General features: G+C 42.6%; 1 protein-coding gene across 2 annotated transcripts in view; it reads left to right on the forward strand.

Annotated features, from left to right (window-relative positions):
• Window positions 1–4,133: 4,133 nt before the first annotated feature.
• The window catches only part of VIT (vitrin), a 93,877-nt gene continuing 76,572 nt past the window's right edge, over window positions 4,134–21,438 (forward strand). For both annotated transcript variants that reach the window (XM_028516159.2, XM_036027853.1), the window contains exon 1: window positions 4,134–4,375. The gene's annotated coding sequence lies outside the window, so the exon portion shown is untranslated. The remainder of the gene's footprint in view (window positions 4,376–21,438) is intronic.

Genomic DNA, 21,438 nt, shown 5'->3' on the forward strand with positions numbered 1-21,438 from the left:
TGTTTATGAAAATAATAAAAACTTTTAATAGAGAATATTCTAAAAGAGATTTGAACTTTTGTACTAAATACAGTACAAGACTGTGACACTAAGTTTATATAGTGACAAACAGCTATTTCAGAAAGATGCTTTCGAGCAACCATAAGTGATTTATAAGCAAAACAGAGCCTCGAGTAGTACTGTAGGAAAACTGAACATCACAATTTCTATTCTCAATTAGAAATAATCTAGAAGTTCAGTTCATGCCATGTAGTAAGTACAAGGCCACTTACCAAGAAGCTGTGATCTTGTGTTAGTTAAAGAAGTTAGATTTCCCTGAGGCTACCAGCTGGACTGCTCTATAGGTAAAATGTTGCTGCCGCCAGCCTTGGGTGTGGAGGGCTGAATCAATTTTCAGCGTGATTATCACTGGTAGACTCCAGGAGGTTTGCTTTAGTGTTTTTTATTCTATTTCATCCAAATTCTCTTTCCCCATAGGCGAGCATTCTAATGTACTTGTGATCATTCATTTAGTTAATATTTTTTTATGTGTGCCTATTATGTGTCCATTTTGAGGCCAGGGACACATCAGTGACCAAAACACATTTTAAAAATCCTGCTTTCCAGGAGTCTACATTCTAGTAGGAATGCATAATAAAAAGCAAGTGGTAAATATTATTAGAGGGTAGTAGGTACTATGAGGAAAATAACATGGATAAGAGAGAGGAGAAGAATGCTGGGGGGTGCAGGTGCCATTTTAAACAGGGCAGCCAAGAAATGCCCTACTCAGGAGGTGACGCATGAGCAAGGACATGCAGGAGTGAGCGTGCGAGCCAGGAAGGGGTCTGAGAGGAGCCCGAGAACAGCGAGTGCAGGCTCTGAAGCACGTGGGGTTCATGAGCACACATTCACTTATGTGTTCCTGCAAAGCATAGTTTTATGGACATGTATTTTTTATAACTGTATTTATAATGGTGTGGGTTCTCCAGAGAAACAAAACCTATAGGAGATCAGATAGATGAAAGGATGCATAGGCAGACAGACAGATTTACTATAAGGAATGACTAGCATGATGATGGAGGCTTAGAAGTCCAAGGTCTACCGTGAGCACGTTGGAGACTCCAGAGGGCTGGTGGTGTGATTCCAGTCCGAAAGCAGAAGAACAATGTCCCAACTGGAAGAGAGGCAGATACAATTCCTTCTTCCTCAGGCTTTCATTCTATTCGGGCCTTCAGTGGACTGAGTGAGTCCCACCCACATTGGGGAGAGCAATCTGCTTTACTCTGTCTACAGATTCCAATGCTAGCCTCATCCAGAAGCACCCTCATAGACTCAACCTGAAATAGTGTTTATCCAAACCCCTAGGTCCTGGTGGCATAAGCAAGTTTGACGCATAAAATTAACCATCCTGATTTTGTACTGTGTTCTTCATTCTGTTTCTTACTTTCCTCCAGAATAGTGTTTTTAAGATCGGTAGCTGTGGTAGGCAGAACTATAAGGCGGCATGCATGATCTTCACCCCTGGGGCAGGATGATGTTGTGTTATAGGTCAAAGCAACACTGAGGATGCAATTACAGTTACTGATCAGTTGACATTGAAATAAGATTATCCCATTGGCCTAAGTAATCACAAGAGCCCTTGCAAAGCAGTGTCTCTGGGCTGTTGAAAAAGAGGAGTCAGGGAGAACCCAAGCTGGACTAAGAGACAGCACACTATGGGTGGCTGAAGGATGGAGGGAACCGTGTGGCAAGGAGTGGGATTCCCTGTAGGAGCTGAGAGCTGCCCTTAGCTGACAGCCAGCAAGAAAACAGGGACCTTAGTTTTATAAAAGCAAGTAACTGAACTCTGCCAGCTTCATGAACTTAAGGTGGATTCTTTTCCAGAGCTTCTGGATGAGAAGCCAGTCCACCTGACACTTTGTACTCGGCCCTGAAAAACTCTGAGCAGAGACTCTGGCCTACAGAACTGAGAGATAATAAATGGGTGCTGTTTTAAGACAGAAATTTTGGTAATTTGTTACACAGCAAGAAAAAATGAATACAGTAGTGTTGATGTACATTTTATTTTAAAAATCACCTATTTAGTACTTGTTTTGTATGAGGCAAGACTCTAAGAACTTTACAAGGATTAATTCCTTTGTCATAACCCTATGATACACATTTTACTCTTTCTCTCATTTTCCAGATGAAAAAAACTACTAAACAGAGGTTAGGTTACTTGCCAAATGTCAAGTGTGCCAAAACCAACAGTCAGACTTAGGTGATCCAGCCTTGGGACTGATGTTCAAACACCACATCTAGTCTTCTGCATTAAGCTGAGGCAAAATACATCATACTGTATATCTCCCTCACTGAACTCATGAATTTTCCAGGGAGGGATTTCTCCTGGCCCTGGGCAAAGAGCTCACCAGAGGGTCCTGGGGCACACACGGAAGGTGACTAGGGACTTCTGGACGGCTGTCCAGAGCAGTCACACTGGTCCACACTACCAACAGCCCATCTGGGCCACCACATGCCTGTCAGGGGCTTGCTCCAGCTTCTTAACTTTTGCCAATCGGATGAAAATAAAGACATCTCACCACTTCTTAAAAAAAGGAATTTGTATTTTAACTACTTTTTATTGTAGTGTGTGCCTATGTGTATATATATATATATGTCTATATACACATATGTGTTTATATATGTCTGTATACATGTTTATATATACAGGTTAATATACATATATAAACATATACCATTCTAACCATTGTAAGTTACTTTATTAGCATTAATTACATTCAGAATGTTGTGCAACCACTGCTATTTATTTCTAAAATTTTCGATCACTGCAAACATCATTGCTTTTTAATTTGCATTTTTCTTTGAGCATCCATTCACATGCTTTTCAATATGTGTACATTTGATTCTACCTTATTCAATAGAAGAAAATAAATTAAACTAATAAAAGAACTTCTGACATATGGTAAAATGAAATGGTAATACTGAATCCTTTACATTTTTCTAAGTATTAAGTGGGATGATACATGCAGAGGGCTTATCACCACCACGCCTAGTAAAAGTAGGTATTTGATAAATGGCAGTTAGCATTATTGTTAATATTAATGATATTATATATAATTCTTGGACTGCCATTTCATCTGACCCTCCCCTAACTCAAACAGTGGGGCAGATCCCCTTCCGTGTGACAGCACCATCCTTACCACCAAGGGACCTGAGCTCAGGATTTTATAGAAGAAGAAACAGGGTAGAGAAATAATTTAAATGCAGAACAGAATGAAGAAAAAACAAGATCAAATTACACTCGAACTGTAATCTTACATAAAGAGTGATTGCAGGGTGGACAGATGAGCACGGGAGGGCTGCCGGCGGCAGCGGGGGTGGCTCCCCGGGGTTCTGCTGCTGCGCGGTGCCAGCTCCCCTGTAGGCGGAGTGGCTGTGTGCTGCCGCCCACGCTGCTTCTGGGAAGGAAGATGCTCCGACCCAGTGATACACACACTTCAATCTCCAGGAGCACCAGATATGCACTTTTTTCTGGTCGGTTTTTATAATGCTGTGACATGCAAATATATATTTTGGGTCTGAATCCCTTCAATTTAGTTGATGACACTGATATGTAAGTTACTAAAATCAGCAGATTTCGCCTCTGATGTGAGCTCTCCATCACCAGGTTTTCTGAAACAAGCATGAGTCAGGTTTTGCTTCCCACTGTCATTATCTTGTGTCCGGTCACTGGCAGCAAAGACTACAGTAAGCTTGCCAAAATGCAGAAGGGACGGGAGCAAACTAAACCAAAACAGAGCTCTGACATGTAGGAAAAGTAAGCATTTTCGTTCCAAAAGTGAGAGGCTAGTAGACTCAGCTTGGTGGTGTTTGCAGTTGTCTTCGTGCAGTTCGATCCAGCGATTCACTAGCACTTGGAAAAGAAAGAAAACTGAATCGCCCTGCTGAAGTTGTCTTTATATTATATATTTTCATTTTATCTTGGTGCTTCTCTTCTACTTTTTAGAATTTCTAACTGTAGAATTTGCTTACTGAAAATGTTTGCTTTGGGCTAGAAAAGAATATTTAGAAATCCGTATCCCCCCCCCCCCACTAAAAAAAGCAAGTGGGAGTGGAAATTTGAAAGAGGACCGCCTAATTCAGCACTAAAACCAGTGTGAGAAGCTGTGTGTGTGTGTGTGTGTGTGTGGTGTAAAATGTGCTTTTCAAAGTGCTCAGAGGTTGATGGGAATGTTTGATTAGCTCCTCTGAGAAGAAAAGGTGCTTGGACCTCTTGTTCTTTCTTCCTTAGAATAATTTGGATGGGATTTGTGATGCAGAAAATCTTAAGGAAAAAAGGATATCCATTCTGTGTGGTGGAAAATTTTTGAAAAAAAAATTGCCTTCTTCAAACAAGGTATGTCTGATGAATTATTAAGCTATGCAGCTAGTTTGCTTTCCATTCCTTGTGATGAAAACATTAAAATGTGTTTAGCACTAAGAAACTGTAATACATGCTTTGACCCAGTAACCAGCCTGTACAAATTTCAGTCTCAAGAAAATTGAGGTGGGAGTGGGTGGTAGTTGACATCCTTTAAACAACTAATACTAGATATGTCAACTATAAATAAATTGTACAAGGTTTTCACTGTATCTTTAAGCCAACTTAATTATAATTAAAGTAAGTTGAAAAGTATGGCATTGTGTAGAACTTTGAAGTATTTAAGGCTTTTTTATACCTTGCTTCCTCTATGTAATACAATAGCAATGTAATGAATTGCTTATAACAATGTATCAAAAGCAGCATGAGAAATGGGCACATTGGTGCTAAATGAAAGGGGAAATTATTTAATGTGGCTCTCTACTTCTCTCTATTCAGACAGATGTCCGTGGAATGTGGCTAGATGGGCAATTCTCTATCTTGTTTACACTGAAAGTGTTTTCTTAGGCTGAATGCTTTTTGACTGATAAGCCCAGGAAAGGGTTGGCATTGTTAAGTCTACTTTCCTAGCTCAGCTTCGCACGGGAAAACAGGGTACAAAATCTCTTTTAAGCATGATTAGTGTCAAACCAGCATAAACATGAAATAAGTGCCTCAAGTACAGATTGAACCGAGGGGATAAGATGGAATTATTAGACCTGGTGGTTTGCGCTGAAAAACCCACAGCATCTTTGCCATCTCCAAATCAAGAGTGAATTCAAGATTTTCTCTGGGTTTATTATAAAAATAAAACAAGGCATTCTTGGCCATGGTGGTTATTCGAAAAAAAAAAATGTGAGCACTAAGAAAATAACATTTGACCATTAAGTTGTGTTGCAACAAATTTGGAAGTCTTGGCGGTAAAGTTCTGAGGCTGTTTCTCCCTCTGTCTCTTGAAAGATGAAAACGCCCTGCAGCAAGGAGAGATCAAATGCTGTTTGTTTGTGTATTTCTCTGCCGTCTGTGTCAGCGGCAAGTGGCAGCCCTGTGCTGGTAGGAAAGCTGAAAGTGCCTGGCTTTTGTTTATTGAATTAAAATACCCACTTTTGCAAAAGGGCTTTAGACAAAGAATTGCAAGTTTACAAGAGCCGCATTTTAAATTGCAGTATGATGGTTTCCCAGACCAGGCTTCATTTAAATATATCTTACACCTCACCACTGAAAGGAAACATCTTAGGAGCATTGCAAATGCTTAATTATCTATCCCGAAATAGTGTTTACTTTATGGATATAGTTTAGAGGACCTAATTATCTCTTTTCCCCTAAGTTACTGATCACATGTAGAATAGTTCCTTTCAGAGAAAATGCACTGGGTTTGAAAATGGTTTATGCACAGCATCAGAAGAACAGAAATGCTCGTGCTGTTCTCATCTGGGATTCCTGTGAGACACAGGGAAGCAATGTTGCCCAGTGCTCTGTCTCAGCCAGAAGTCCTAAATTATAGGAACAGCTCTGCCGCTACCTGGCTGTGTTACCTTAGGAAAGGCGTGTAACATTTCTTGACGTTTGTTTCCCCATCTAGAAAAAAGAAATAGTAATAAAAATGCCTGCACACACCCCTCCCAGGGTGGTCATGCGGCCCAATGACGAATCTTGGTTCCAAAAAGGTTTTGAAATGTGAAAATTCTATTGAAATGTAATCTTTTTCTGCACATATTTATTTTTTAAAAAAGATTACACTAGAAGAAGCCGCTGGCCTTCAAATCAATGCTTCCTGGACCCCACAATGCTTCCATTCCCCATGCCCACGTGTGTGACTTTTCTCCTTGCTCGCGAGGAGGTGTGAGTTCGGTGTCAACGGTGGGAGATGCAGGAAAAAGCACACTGGTCTCTGTCGGCAGAACTGGTCACTCTTTGCTGCTGACCTTGGAGAGGGTACTCAGCATCTCTGTGTCTCCGTTTCCTCACATGTGAAATGAGGTTGGACGAAATAGTCTCTAAATCTCCCTCCTGATCCCGTGATTCTGTATATTGGCACCTCTCCAACGGGGAAACCTGGCCAGGCCAGCTTCACTGTGGAGACTCCGTATGTTGCAAAATGAAGAAATGTCAAAATGGGGTTTCAGAACTATAGTATATTTAAAATGTTTGTGCTTACCTAACTAAAGACTCTACTATATACAAAACTGGCATGCACGTATCCGTGTGTGTGTGTGTGCGTATCTCCATAGTGTACTGAGGACAGTGTGGTCCGAGTTTTGACAGACTTCTTTCAGTTCTCTGTTGTACTTCTGTGAGTGCCTGTAACACATCATGTGGAAGTAATGTCAAATATCTAAATGTAAGGCCTGCCAGGCAAGGCCAAGGCCAAGTGGCCCTCTGGTGGTGCTATGGAGCCCATGGGAGTTTGTCGGGCAGGAGGCCCTGCTACTTCTCAAGTGTATTATTAGCTCTGCAAGTTACTTAAACTTTCTGAGCCTCAGTTTTCTCATCTCAAAAAAGGGTCTATTGTTAGTGTCTCCGTCTTAGGATTGTGGCAAAAAGCCGCAATCAGTGCTTGGCACACTGTTGGCATCCAAATGTTAGCAAGTATTTTCTTTATTATATGTGACTAGAATAGAGAAATCAGATCAGCTGTGAAGCAAAGCAATTGTAATTCTCTTCAAACTTTACAATGTTAACTCTTTGATATGGTAAGCAAATTGACTTGTGGAATTATGTGATATCAACACAATTATTAGAAATATGTAGCCATCTCTTCATTCAGAGGATCTCAGCTAATTCATCAATCAGCAAATGATAAGCAAGAGGCAACTTCTGTGATATCTATAAAAAGAGAAATCCCAGGGGTCCCCCTCTCGCGGTCTAAAAATGTGTCTCTCTGTGGTTTGCAGAAGGTGGTGGAATTCTTGGCCCCATGAACAGATATAGTGTGAGTCAGAGAAAAGTGCAAAGGAAACCTGCTTCTTTTTGCAAGTATGAAAGGTCCTCCTTCAAGTGGCAGTGAGTAGCTTCTGTTAGTGCAGAGAACGGGGCAAAGAGGAGCAGTAGTTTAGGCGTCAGCAATGCCTTTTTGATAACGCTGACTGTTACATTCTAATCAAACTGCAGCAGTATAGCCCGACAGCCACTGGTGGCTCAGCTGCAGCTCTGACTCCTGTCACCAGCCTGTACCACAGGCATCACCTGCAGCTAGCCACTCCAGCTGTGCACCTGCACCCTGCTGGCCCAACTCCCAGCACATTTTGGAGCTGTGCACAGCCTGTGGTGAGACCCCAAAGCCACAGGAGCGCACGCTGACGGTTAAGGGCACCAAAGCTGTGAGTGCCCCTGCAGTTAGCCCTGGCCCTCGCTGCTTGTCCTGGCTCCTGCCACTATCCATGCGTCTGCAACTGGCCCCCACCACTCCAGGACACAGGCATCTACAGCTGGCCTCTGCCACCAAGTGCGTGCGCACCATCAGCTCTGGCCCTCGCCCTTGCCTGCCCTGGGCCTTACCTGCTGAACCCTGAAGCATCACTGAGGACCCCAACAGCCCTTCCAGCCACTGCAGATCCCCCAGAGTGCTCATCAAGTACTATACAATTGGTGATATGAACCCCAGCAGTCTGAGCTGTCTAGACAGCATGGCTTTCTGGACCCTAGGCCACCACAGCCCCCCAACTTGGTGCCCTGAACCACTAGATCCAGAGTCACAGCACACCCCAGCATGCCTCCACTCACTAGTGACGATCTTTGCTGACTGAAGTCAGCCCACAAAGTCCAGAAGAGGCTACCCGGGTCATGAAGAACTGGGGAAACATGACGCACCGAAGGAGCCTAGTAAGCCTCCAGTAACTGACCCCCAAGAAACAGAGATGCATGAACCACTGGACAAGGAATTTTTTTTTAAAAAAACTGCTCTAAAGATGCACAGAGAGCTACAAGAGAATACAGATGAACAATTTAATGAAATTGGGAAAACAATGCAAGAAAAAACAGAGTTCAACAAAGAAACGACATAAAATAGAACCAAATGGAAATCTTGGAGCTGAAGAACAAATTTTTAATTAAAAAAAGTATACACACGCACAAAAAAAAATTTAAGTCAGTATGAGATCTTTTAAATGAGTTCCTGTTTACAGACCAGGAGGTGAAAGACCAAAATCCAAGGAGCTTCCAAGAGCCCCATTTACAATGGAGCAAAGGCTACTTCAGTTCTGTTGACTGCATTTTCCTACGGTTACCTCATTTGTAAAACAAACAGTTGTGGATGCTGGATTTAGAATTTGTTTCTAATCAACTAGAAAACTTTTCTGCTTCAACAGACTGCAAACCTTAAAGACATCCTGAGAGACTGCCTAACAGAACTGCTAGGGGCCGCGGGGGGAGTGTACAGAGCAGGCACCAGGGAATGCTGGGAGTTGAGACTTATAAAAGCTGCATGTCATGTGGCAATCTGCAAAAGGCCAATCATGCGGCAGATGTGACTCGGCTGAAATCCACTGCCGCATTTCAGGGCTTGTATCCTCAGGGAGAAAGGTGAACCAAGATAATGAGGCCAAAATCCTTTCCTGAGTCAAGTCCACAAGCCAGGGTCTTGGAACAAAATAAATGCATATTAGTTTGGCTTTGATTCAGTTTGGAAAATATTTCAGCATTTGTTTTTTTATTCTGGCCTTACAATTTAAAAAAAATGTTGAGTCCATTCCTGCTTCATATTACTTCACTGGATGGGTTTTTTTCCAATTATTTTTAAGAATGCTGGATGTCATTTTTCAGCAATTTGATTGGTCCAATTGTCCTAGAACCATAGATGATTTTCATGGCAATGGGCTAAAGATCGTTACAAATCTCAGAGCAGAGAGGGACGGAACAAAACTACAGACCTGCTGTGTAGCTGGTGTCCTAGAAGAATTTAACTAAGGGTCAGTCACAGACCTATGCGGTTCCTTCACCAAGCAGTCCACAAATCAAGCATGGCTAACCCTGAGCAACATCTTGTACAGAAAGATTCCATTGGTGGCTTTACCTCTATTAAGTCCTCAACTAGAATCTAAATGTCTATGGTTTACAAAGGATGGTGATGAGAATGATGATGGTAATCGTGATTAATCTCCACCCCAACGACAATAAAAATAGCTAACACCCAGCTATTCTTATGTGCCAAGCACTGTTCTAAGCCCATTACACATATTCAGCTAGAATTAAGCAACCATATGGGGAGGGTTGTTACTCTCCCCAGTGTACAAATGAGAAAACTGAGGCCCTGAGAAATTAAGGAAATGTTACTAGCTGTGTTCTGAGGTCACACAGCTAGTAAGTGATGGAGCTCAACTTCAAGCCCAAGCAGTCTAGTTCCAGATCTCACACTCTTAACCTATCAGGCAATAACTACACCATCCTGGTTTTTCCCTCACTGCCCCAAATTAATCTTTGCCATCCCTGAAAACATTGTTTTCAAGTCAAATCTAACTTCCAAGAAAACTAGTCTTTCTCACAAGTATGGACTCAGCACTAGTAATGATGGAAAGGACTGAAGGCAAGGGACTCACAGGAGAAGGGCTGTTGGGAAGGAGGAGGGGGGAATTCTGGCATTGTGGATCATCTCCTGATTTAAGAGCTGCTTCTCAGGTGTGCTGGGAAGACATGATTTTCAGGAGGAAAGCCAAGGAGCGGGTATCATTATCAAGGCCTTCGAGTAGCCAGTCTCCAAAAAGTGTCCTTTACCGTCCCTCTAGGGTGAAGTTCTCAGCGAGTCACAGAAAGAATCTGACTTCCCTATGACTCAGATTCCTTTAAAAAAAAAATCACCTTTGCTGATAAGGCTCTCTACATTGACAAGACTCCCATAGACATTTCTCAAATTCTTTCCCTCAGTGAGAGAAAGGCAAAAGTTGTGTGTGGACATGTGGTAAAAATTCATGAAAATCGCCCTTCAGGCTATAGTGAGATGAAACTCTGTCTCTGCATTCCTTCTTCTCAAAAAGAAAAAAGAATCGATTCCTTTGGGGGAAACTAATGTACAGTTTGCAAGGGAAGAGGTCACTGGCATCTCAGTGCGGGGTGAATTCCCCCCTCTGGGTTCCTCCGTGTCCCAGACGGAGGAAACATGCTTTGGATGCAAAGGTGCAAGTCAGCTTGCCCAGGCTGGCTGCCTTGTATAATTTGGTCAGTAACTCTGTACTCCGAAAGCTAAAAGGAATTTAGGGAACCTGGGGCAACATTCGATGACAGCAGCAACAACTATCAATGGGGCCACCACCATGTGGCGTTCATAATTCCATCTGTTTGGGAAGATGAGTGAAAAAAAGAAGTCTCCATTCTCCCGGAGCTGCCAATCTGTGGGCACACAATAAATACATTCACATACCAGGTCTGGCAGTGATCTGGGCTATGAAAAGCTTAAGACAGTAGGATAAGGGGGCTAGACAGCGCAGTGAGGTGTGGGTGATGGTTTACATTGTGTGGCCAGATGAATGTCTGGTAAAGGCATATGGGAACAGAGAGAGAGGCGAAGGCAGCCAGGGAGCAAGCCGCGTGGGTACTTGGGGAAGAACATTCCAGGCAGAGGGAAGAGCGAGTGCAAAGGCCCTGAGGTTGGACCGCGCTTGGGAAGGCAGCCTCTCTGGAGCAGGCTGAGTGCTGAGGAAAGGAAGGGAGACCCAGGGAGTGCTTTGGACGAGCAGACGCAGAGGGTGCCATCTTAATGCTCTTCGGTTTCCCTCAGCCGCCCGCAACTGCCCACTCACACAGTGTCTGTGGGCAGTTCTTGCCTCTACCCAGGTGGAAGTCTGAGGAGGTCCCTTAACATGCAGATCATGCTCAGAGTTTTTTTTTAAGACCTTGTTCTTATTATATCTCCAAACAATCTTTGTTGTCGTTAACATAGATATAATACTTAGGTAATACTTAAAAACTTTAAAATGGCCTTCGCAGTTTAAAGGATCGTCCTCCACCTCCAGGCTTGCTTTCTGCAGTGGGAAGGGCCATGACTGGATTCTCTCCTCTGCCGTGTGCCTTTACCCCGCGTCCCCTTGGCTGCTGCTGATCGTCTCTTTGTGTGCAGAGTTGAAGGGGGGGGTGGGCAGAGAGGGAAGGTGAAGGTGGCAGAAAGGCCTTCCCAGTTACTACTGTTGCCCTCTGGCATTCATAGCTCTTTCTTGTTCCTACGGGGCACTTCCCACTTCATGGGGGACCCCTCACCCACATTCTCTGGGTGCTGATACATGAGAATCTGTTCTGGCTGGGTGTTTGCCATTCCTCCCTCTGCCCCTGAGCAAGTAAGTGGTGATCTAACTCCAGCTTCTTTCTGCCGTGGGCTCCTCAGCCTGTCACACACGGCCGGTTTCGGAGAGACCTAAAGCAGCTCCAGGCTGACTCTCAGACAGGGCGTCTCATTTGCCACGAGCTACTCCCTCTCCTGTAGATGTCTTAATCCTGAGTCAGACGCCAGGGCCCTGTGCCCCAGTCCCAAGGAACACCACCACTCGGTGATTTCAAACGGGGTGACTGGGCATCCAAGCTGGACTTCCGAAGGAGGGAACCAAGAACCGAGACCTTCAGCTGACTGCCAGACCTACCAGAGGTTACAGACGCCAGGAGGATAGCTGAGAAGACCGGAGAACAAGAATAGCTTCGGGAAGAGCTGTTGGTATGTCCCCTCCTGCCCCTCCCCACACTCCCACCCACTCCAGGCAAGAGTGGGAGGAGCCTCGGGACCACTTTGGAACACAGAAGTAGCTGGCACTTCATCCAGCTGAAGCTGAGACAAAGGATCATCCCATTTTAACATCCACGACACAGTCAATTACAATACACTCAAATGTCTATTTAGATGGGTGTGTTATGCCTGGTTAAGCTTAAAAATACGCCTGATGCATCACTTTACCCTAAATAACATTTGTGTGTGAGAGCGAGAAAGCTGTGAGTGAGTTCAGGCCCCAATATAACTCAATCTCTTGACCTTAGAACTAAGACAACTTTATTACATAATATATATATATTACAGTGTGTGTCTTAACTATGGTCAACAGTGTATTTCAAAATCCTAAGATATATGTATCAAGGGAAAAAAGAAGTGAAACCCTCAGCAGGGTGGACAAATGGGTTTACCGAGAGGGGTTAAATGTTTGAGGCCTGCGATGGAATTCTGGTTCCTCTCATTCTATGACCTCGGAGAGCTTACAAGGCTTCTCTAAGCCTCAATTTCCTACTCTGAAAAATGGGCATAAGAGTGCTTACCTGATAGGATCACCAAGATAATTAAATAAAGTCACATATGTGTAGTGTGTAGCATATGGTAAACATTCAGTAAATGATATTATTGTTGGAGTGGATTCTAAACTCCCAAAGCTTTCCATGAAGAAGAACAAAGGTACCAATTCCATCTTGTGTAACAGCCCACTAGACAGCTGGGCCAATGAATTGGCCAGAGAGCCATGAAAGAGGGTTCAAAGACTCTCTCAGAGCTGGGCATGGTCCAGAGAGGGCCCCCAGAGCAGGAGGCTGCGTGGTTTCCCTTGGAGAGAGAGAACTGACTCTCTTTCTGCTGGTTCCTACCCCCTTCTGGGACTGTGGACTGTGGACTGTGGACTAAATGGACTATACCCTCTATTTCCCCAGTGGTTGCTGGGATTCAAGAATGCACTTTGACCCATAGCCCCACGCCTGCCTCTCAGCAGCTTGGGGACAGCTCGAACCCTGTGCTGTCCTAAGACAAACCCACTCTTTACCAAGAGGCCGACAGGAAGATACTATGGATTTTACAGACACACCCTCATCCTCCTTCCCACCTCAGCTAGAAGGCTTTGCCAGATGCGAAAAATGTTTTTCTGTGCCTCAGAATTGAAGGCAGACGGAAAAGAACAGAATGTTCAGGCCAGTCAAGGCTCTTGGGACCACAGTTGGACTGAACCAAATACCCAGCTCCAAATTCACAGCGGACGGCTCCTTGGCAACCACAAACCTCAATGCCCCAGGGAGCAAACTCACTGGGAGGAGGCAGGGCTAATCCAGTGTCAAACACATTAGGTAAAGGAGCTTCAGATGAGAGAAACTCATCTTCCAAAGCTCCAGGAGAAACTTTGAAACCATGCACGGTTTCCAGAGTAACTAAGAGGGGCGGTCATGGCCCACCTCATCCTTTACGAGGCCCTTCCCCCTTCCCCCAGATTTACTGCTCCTCGTGCCCCCTTCCATTACAGAGGGTAAATAACTCTTGGAAGGAGTTCTTTAGAGCTCATTTGGGGGCATGCCTGCAAACTAGTATTTTTTCCCACTGGCAATATAAGATCTAAACTACCACTTCAGAAACGTAATTACTGTTTGCAGCCTCACTAGAAATCACTATTGGTTGAAGCCTTGGTGGATGTGGTAAGCATTACCATATGTCAGGTTCTTAACAAAGTAAAAATGACAGTCCTGAAACACATGCACCGAAACAGGCTTTCCCTTCTTGGTTTTCTGACATGTAGAAACATGCCACATGGATCAATGAACCTAATGGTGTAGGCATATATCTGTCACTGAACACATGTGCGAGCTCTTTAACCCGCCCAGTGGCGGAGGAGTGACTATCTTTGCTTTAGCATATAAGCTAAAGCGTATATATGTGTATATATATATATATATACCATAAAGCATACCGTATATAAAGCATACCATATACATATATATGGCCATTAAAAGTGATCCTAGATAAAGGGATCCTGAGTAGTTCACATTTTAGTCATCAAAAAAGCACCTATAATATTTGTGGAAATTTTCTAGATGGGAACATCAATAAAACATAACACTCTTATATACATATATGGGGTACCCCCAAAACCAGAGTTATCTTCTGCAGGGTGGGCCCCTTGTAGCACAGGCTCCCCTACTAGGTGAGTGTGCTGGGAACCCATCTGTACCAGTGCACCAGCTGGTATTGTGTGAGAGGCTGCATTCAGCTTCAGTGAATTTTTTTTGAAGACTCTTTTGATGAGTTTGCCCATTTCCTGATGGGTAATTTATTTAAAGTTCACCTGCCCACACCATGCTGAGTGTTCAGCAGTTTTTGACTAAAAATGGCAAGACCCCTGTGCCCCACCCTCCCTACTCACCTGATCTCGCCCCAGGTGACTTTTTTTGTTTGCTTCCTGGATGAAAAAAGTCCTCAGAGGGAAACAGTTTGTCCGTTTGGAAGGGGTGAAACAAAAAAATGGCAGAAGCACTGAAAGACCTCAAAATCTCCAAGTTCAAAAACTGTTTGGAGCCATAGAAAAAAACACCTCAATAGGTGTATCGCATCAAATGCAGAGTATTTTGAAGGTGACAGAAGTTTAAACATGTAAGAAAAATACACATTTTTTATAAATACATTCCAGTTTTTGGAGGTCCCACAATATATATGTCGTGCTGGGCAATTCTTTGTTGTGTGGCCTGTGCTGTGCATTAGAGGATATTTAGCAGCATCTCTGGCCTCTAACCACTACACTCCAGGAGTATCACCCCCAGTTGTGACAACCAAAACCGTCTTCAACATTGTCCTTCCGTGGGGAGGGATGGGGATGCAAAATCACACTTGGTAATGAACCCTGACCCCACAGTGACGTTCTTACAGCATATTTTCAAATTCACACACTCCCCCTTTCCTCCCAGAGCATCCCGGGTGTGTAGGCTGTGTTTCTCCTTCTTGGTGGCGGCCACAGCTCAGGAGGCTCTTCTCTGCCTAGAGCCTGGCCCCGGAGCTGCGTGCAGCTCTGTCTTGATGCTAACCAAAAAAACAAGTATCCGTGCCCTTTTCAATTGAAGTGTTTTCATCTTACTACTAATGGTTTCAGGGAAATAGGAGATAAATAAAACAACAAAGATGAAAAGGTTTTAATCAAAGCTTCAAGGAACAGGAACTAACCCAAACTGGCTGGAGTAAGAGGGCCCAGAAACATCTATGACATGCACAGGAGACCAAGTCCAGCTGGACTTCCTTCAGACTGGAAATGGGACCTGGGAAGTGGCCAGAAAATAAGGCGTCTGCTCTCTCCGCTTTTCCCGGGAGCACACGCTTTCTGTCCTCCATCTCATTCTGCCCTCATCTTCTTCATCTTATTCAGGGCCCCATAGGGCCTTCAGCTTGGCTCCCAAGTTTTTAAGGCTCTCAGTGTTCTGATCCCAAAATCCCAAGGGAGATCTTGATTCGCCCAAATTATCTTTTTTTTTGCTAGACAAAAAAAAAGTGACCAGCTTAGTGACTTAATTTCAGCAAGTGTCATCTCTGCACCTGAGCATAATATTTCAGGCCTTTCAGGGGTTTTGTGAGGTTAAAGTTATATGTGTAATCAGACATTTAAAAGTGAAAATACTAGCCTTGGCTGGTGTGGCTCTGTAGGGTGAGTGCTGGCCTGAGAACCGAAAGGTCATCGGTTCAATTCCCAATGAGGGCACATGCCTAGGTTTCAGGCCATGTCCCCAGCTGAGGGGTGTGCAAGAGGCAACCAATTGATGTTTCTCTCCTTCTCTTTCTCCTTTCCTTCCTCTTTCTCTAAAAAATAAATAAAATCTTTTTTTTTAATTAAAAAAGTAAAACTGAAAATACTCTACAAATTAGGAGTGGGATTTCTATTTTATAATAACACTATATAATGAATCATGAAACCATTTGGAATTTATAATAACAGTCATATCAGGAGTTTGATGTAGCAAAAAGAGCACAGAAATAAATGGAGAACTGGGCTGTGTGACCTTAGGCAATGACTTCACTGCTCAGAATTGTAGGAATGATAATGCCCATTCTACTTCAAGAGGTTTGTAGGTGGTCCAGGTAAGAGAACCATTGAGAAGATGCTCTGCAGGCTCTGGTATACACCTATCTGCTCTGTAATGACAGGCACTGTGAGTTAGCGAGCAGTCAGGAGTTGTCTTTCAGCTGCAAGTCCAATTGAAAGGGAAGTTAATTATCTCACTTAACAGAGATGGACTCAACCTTGAGGCATGAGACAGTCATAGCTCCAGCTCCATTTCTCACATGGCTCACTTAGCTGCCTGCCTGCTTTTCATGTTGGCTTTTCCTCACATCAACCTGTCTCATGGTCACAAGATGGCTGCCAGCAGACCTGGAACAATCCTCCCCCTTGTTCATGTCCAATAAGACAGGTAACCTCTCCCTGAAAAACATGGGAGTAAAGCCTTTCCATTCCATCTGATATAATCCACGACATGCCCACCCTTGAACTAGTCACAGGCTCTTGGAGAAAGCCTTGAGCTGAGGTCTTGAAGCAACCATCAGCAAGGAGGAATATGTGTATGTGTATAACCACCCTTGGCTCAGCCTTGGATGGACCCACTTTCTCTGAGTCCTCCGGCTGCATTTATTACCTTTACCAAATTGTGGCTGTGTTAACAAGGAGGAGAGGGTGGGGGAAAGCAAGCGCTCTGCTTGGCAACCAGCAGTGTCCAGTCCATACTGCTTAGCTGAGCATGCCTCTTCAAGTAGCCTGGTGCATCCTTACGAGCCGACATTTTGAGGAAAAGCAAAATTTCCCTTGCCTTCCCTGCCTAGTTGGCTTGCACTTTGCAGTTGGCATTGCTTTAAGATAAAAGAAGGAAGGAACTAGAAAGAAGAAAAATAAGGAAAGAAAGAAAACCTACTGTCCTCTCTAGCTCACACTCTCCTTCACAGAATCCCCGGGGATTATAATAGTGACTTCTGGTATCATAGCAACTGGAAATGCAGTGTTTCAGACCCAGCCCAGAGCAAGATGATTTACGTAAAGGTTTCTATGGAAATTGAGGCCGCCTCCACATTGCAAAGGCCCCTCTTATCGCCTCTTGGCCTTTTAGCTAAGATCAAGTGTAAAGGACCTTCTTAGTGCCAGCCTTCCTTGTTTCATTTTCACCAGATAAACTCACATCCACTGACAAGCAGCTGAGGCTTTACATCGGGCCAAGATGAGGAAAGCAAGACTGCAGCTGTGGCCTCTCCCCATTCAGAGATGTCTGTCCTCAAGGGATTTTTGGCATTTTGGAAATACAACGCAAGCCTCTCATAACTATTAAATGTTTCCAGATGGACATTGGCTCTCTTGGCCTCATGGACAAAGAGTATTGTTAGGTGCTCCCCCATACAGCATCATGGATCGGACAGACACCAGCATTGTATAAATCCTACACGTCCACTAGGACACACTTTCTGCAACTGAGTGGCTCAAGTAAGTCTCTAGGGGGCTTATTAAAAATGACGAATGCGAAAATAATTTTTAAGCCCCCTCTGTCTTCCTATGGCCTAAAGGATCAACTCCACATTCTTTAGGAAGGACATTCAAGGCTGACACAGCTCCTTCTGTGCTCTCTAAGTCTGGTTCCTCTCCCAGCCTGGCCAAGCCAATCCCAGTTCCTGAAGTTGCTCTGTTCCCTGCGCCCCAATGTCCCTTCTTCACAAATCATCGTTTTCCAACCCACCAGTTAAATTAATCCAAGCCTCTTGCAGCCCCCATGCTCTAGGCCTATTTGACATCTACCCTTTTTGCCATCTCTGTATACCCTGTAGCAGAGGTTCTAATTCTGGCAGCACAGTCGAGTCACTTGGGAGCTTTAAAGCAACATTAGTACCAACTCAGATCAATTAAATCAGAATGCAGATGAGAGGAGTGTCTTGCTTATTATGAAACAGTTATGGCAAGTGGAGGAATGCAAATGCAGAGCCTCTGGACTTAGGATTCCTGGTTTGAATTCTTCTCTTCTCTCTTGGGCAATTTACCTAACCTCTGCATGTCTCCAATTCCTTACCACAAAAATTAAGGCAAGAAAACCACCTACCTGATCAGGTTGGTGTGAAGATTACATGAGTTGATATATTACTGACATTTAGCATGTGCTCAATTGATATTAGTTATAATGAGTGCATCAGTCTCCCTCTAAAAGACTCAAAGCAACTTGATGATAGAACCTGTATCTTGTTCCTGTCTGCCTAGCACAGAGTGCACACAAATTTTTTTTTCTGAATGATTAAATGGATATATGAATGAAGATGAATTTTGGCTTGAAGAGATCAGGAAGATTTACATAGAAAAGATGGCCCATGAGCTCAGCCTTGAAAGATGGATAGGCTATGAGATGCAGATGAGAAGCGGTAAGGTATTCCAGCTAGAACAATAATAAGAGCATGAGCCAAGGCATTGATTTGCAGGGTGTAGAGAAAAGACCAAAATCCTGGAGTGTGCTGAGGTCAGAGGAAAGGTTTACAGAGGAGAATTACAGTGAGATGATTTGAAAGATACCATTTCATGAAGAGTTTTTAATGCCTCACTAAGGAATTTGAATTTTATTCTGTGCAGAATGAGGGGACTTTGAAAAAGAATTCTGAGAGGGTAAATGCATAATCAGAAATGTGCTTTAGGAGGCTGATTCTTTCCAACTGGAGAGACGGATGACGTGGAGCAAGGAGAACAAGGAGCAGGGAGTGGTTTAGGAGATGACTGTGGCTCCTCATTTGATATCAATATCGTCTGTGTATGGTAAACCTTCCCAAGGGATCATTTTACTAATTTCTGATTTATTAACATATGTGCACAGAGCAAAGATTTAAATAAAACAAAACTGTAAGACATATTCCAATCTCTGATCACCACTTACCCAATTCTTTCCCTGAAGCAACGCCTGTTACTGAATTAAAAATAGTTATAAGAGAGTACAGTGAACAATTTTATACCAACAGACTGGATAATCTGGATGAGATTAACAAATTCCTAGAAACACAAAACCTACCAAAACTAATTCGTGAAGAAATTAAAAAACCTACATGGGCCTATGAATAGTAAGAAGATTGAACCAGTGATCAAAAATCTCCAGACAAAGCCCTAGACCTGATGGCTTCACTGATGAATTCTACCAAACATTTAAAGAACTGACACCAGTCCTTCTCAAACTTTTCCAAAAAACTAAAGATGGGGACCTTCTTAACCAATCCTATGAGGCCAGTGTTGCCCAGATACCAAACCAGGCAGAGACACTACACCAAGAGGAAACTACTGTTTTCCTTATTGATATCATATGCATTATGAACACTGATGCAAAAACCCTCAATACAATATTAGTAAACTAAATCTAGCAGAATATTAAAATAATTATACACCATGATAAAGTGGGATTTATCCCTGGAATGCAAGAATAGTTGACCATATAAAAATCAATTAATGTACTATGCCATGTTAATAGAATGAAAGGGAAAAAATACACAATCATCTTAATTGATGCAAAAAAAAGCATGTGACAAAAATCAACCCTCTTTCATGGTAAATAAAAACACCCAACAAAATAGGAATAGAAAGAAACTACCTCAACATAGTAAAAGCCATAATGAAAAACTCACAGCAAACATGATTCCCAATGGTGAGAGACTGAAAGCTTTTCTCTGAGGTCAGGAACAAGGTAAAGACACACATCTGTTTTTACCAGTTGTAGTCAACATTGTATTAGAAGTTCTAGCCAGAGAAATTAGGCAAGAAAAAGAAATAAAAGGCAACCAAACTGGAAAGGGAGAATTAAAATTATCCTGTTTGCAAATGATATGATCTTATATGCAGACAATCCTAGAGATTCCATAACAAAATTGTTAGAACTAATAAATAAATTCAGCAATATAGTAGAATACAAAGTTAACACGCAGATTTCAGTTGTCTTTCTATACACTAATAATGAACGATTAAAAAAAGAAATTAAGAAAGAATTTTGTTTACATCAGAAAGAATAAAATGCTTAGGAATTAACCTAACCAGGGAGGTACAAGTCTTGTACAATGAAAACTACAGAACATTGCTAAAGGAAACGAAAGAAGACCTAAAAAATGGAAACATATACCATGTCTACAAATTGAAAGATATAATATTGTCAAGATATCAGTAGCACTCAAAGCAATCTACAAATCCAATGCAATACTATCAAAATCCCAATGATGTTTTTTGAAGAAATAGGAAAACCCATCCAAATATTTATATGGAATCTGAAAGGACTCCAATAGTCAAAACAATTGGAGAAGAGAGCACCAGAACTGCTCCTGGTTTTAAAAACAAACTGCAAAGCTGCAGTAATCATAACAGTGTGGCACTGGCATTGACATACACATCTAAACCAATGGAATAGAATAGAGAATCCAGAAATCAACCCTCCGTGTAAATGGTCAAGTAATTTTTGGCCAGGTGCCAAGACCATTCAGTGGGCAAAAGGCAGTCTCTTCAATAAATGGTGCTGGGGAAAGTGTAAAGAAAAAAGCTGGACCCATGTAAAGAAAAAAGCTGGACCCTTGCCTAACATCATATACAAAAATTAACTCAAATAAATCAAAGATCTAAAAATGAGGCAAAATAACTATAAAATTCTTAAAAGAAAACATAGGACAAAATCTTCACAACATTGGATTTAGCAGTGATTTTTTGGATATAACACACAAAGCCATAGATACACAAAAAATAAACAAATTGGACTTCATGAAAAATTTTTTTAAAAAATGCATCAAAAGATGCTATCAACAGAGTGAAAAGACAACCCATAGAATGGGAAAAATATTTGCAAATCATATATTTGATAAGGGGTTAAATACCCAGAATGTATACATAACAAAAATTCAACAACAAAACATGATTAAAAACTGGGCAAAGTGCCTGAATTGACATTTCTACAAAGAAGATAGACAAATGGCCAAGAAATACATGAAAAGATGCTCAATATCACTAATCATTAGGGAAATGCAAAAGAAAACTATACCTGTTAGAATGACTACTATCAAAAGAAAAAAAGTAACAAGTGTTGATGAGAATGTGGAGATGTTGGAACTCTCATGCAGTGTTACCAGGAGTGTAAAACTGTATAGCCACTCTAGAAAACACCATATGGTCTAGCAATTCACTCTGGGTAAGCACACAGAAGAATCGAAAGCAGGTCTCAAGGGATATTTGCACACCCAAGTTCATAGAGCATTATTCACCATAATTAAAAGCTGGAAGAAACTTGAGAGTCCATTGACTGAGGAATGATCAGCCGATGAATGAATAAACAAGGTGGGGTATATACATGCAGTGGAATATTATTCAGCCTTAAAAAGGAAAGAAATT

This window comes from Phyllostomus discolor, chromosome 6 (assembly GCF_004126475.2).
Source record: "Phyllostomus discolor isolate MPI-MPIP mPhyDis1 chromosome 6, mPhyDis1.pri.v3, whole genome shotgun sequence".
NCBI classification, from domain to species: Eukaryota; Metazoa; Chordata; class Mammalia; order Chiroptera; family Phyllostomidae; genus Phyllostomus; species Phyllostomus discolor.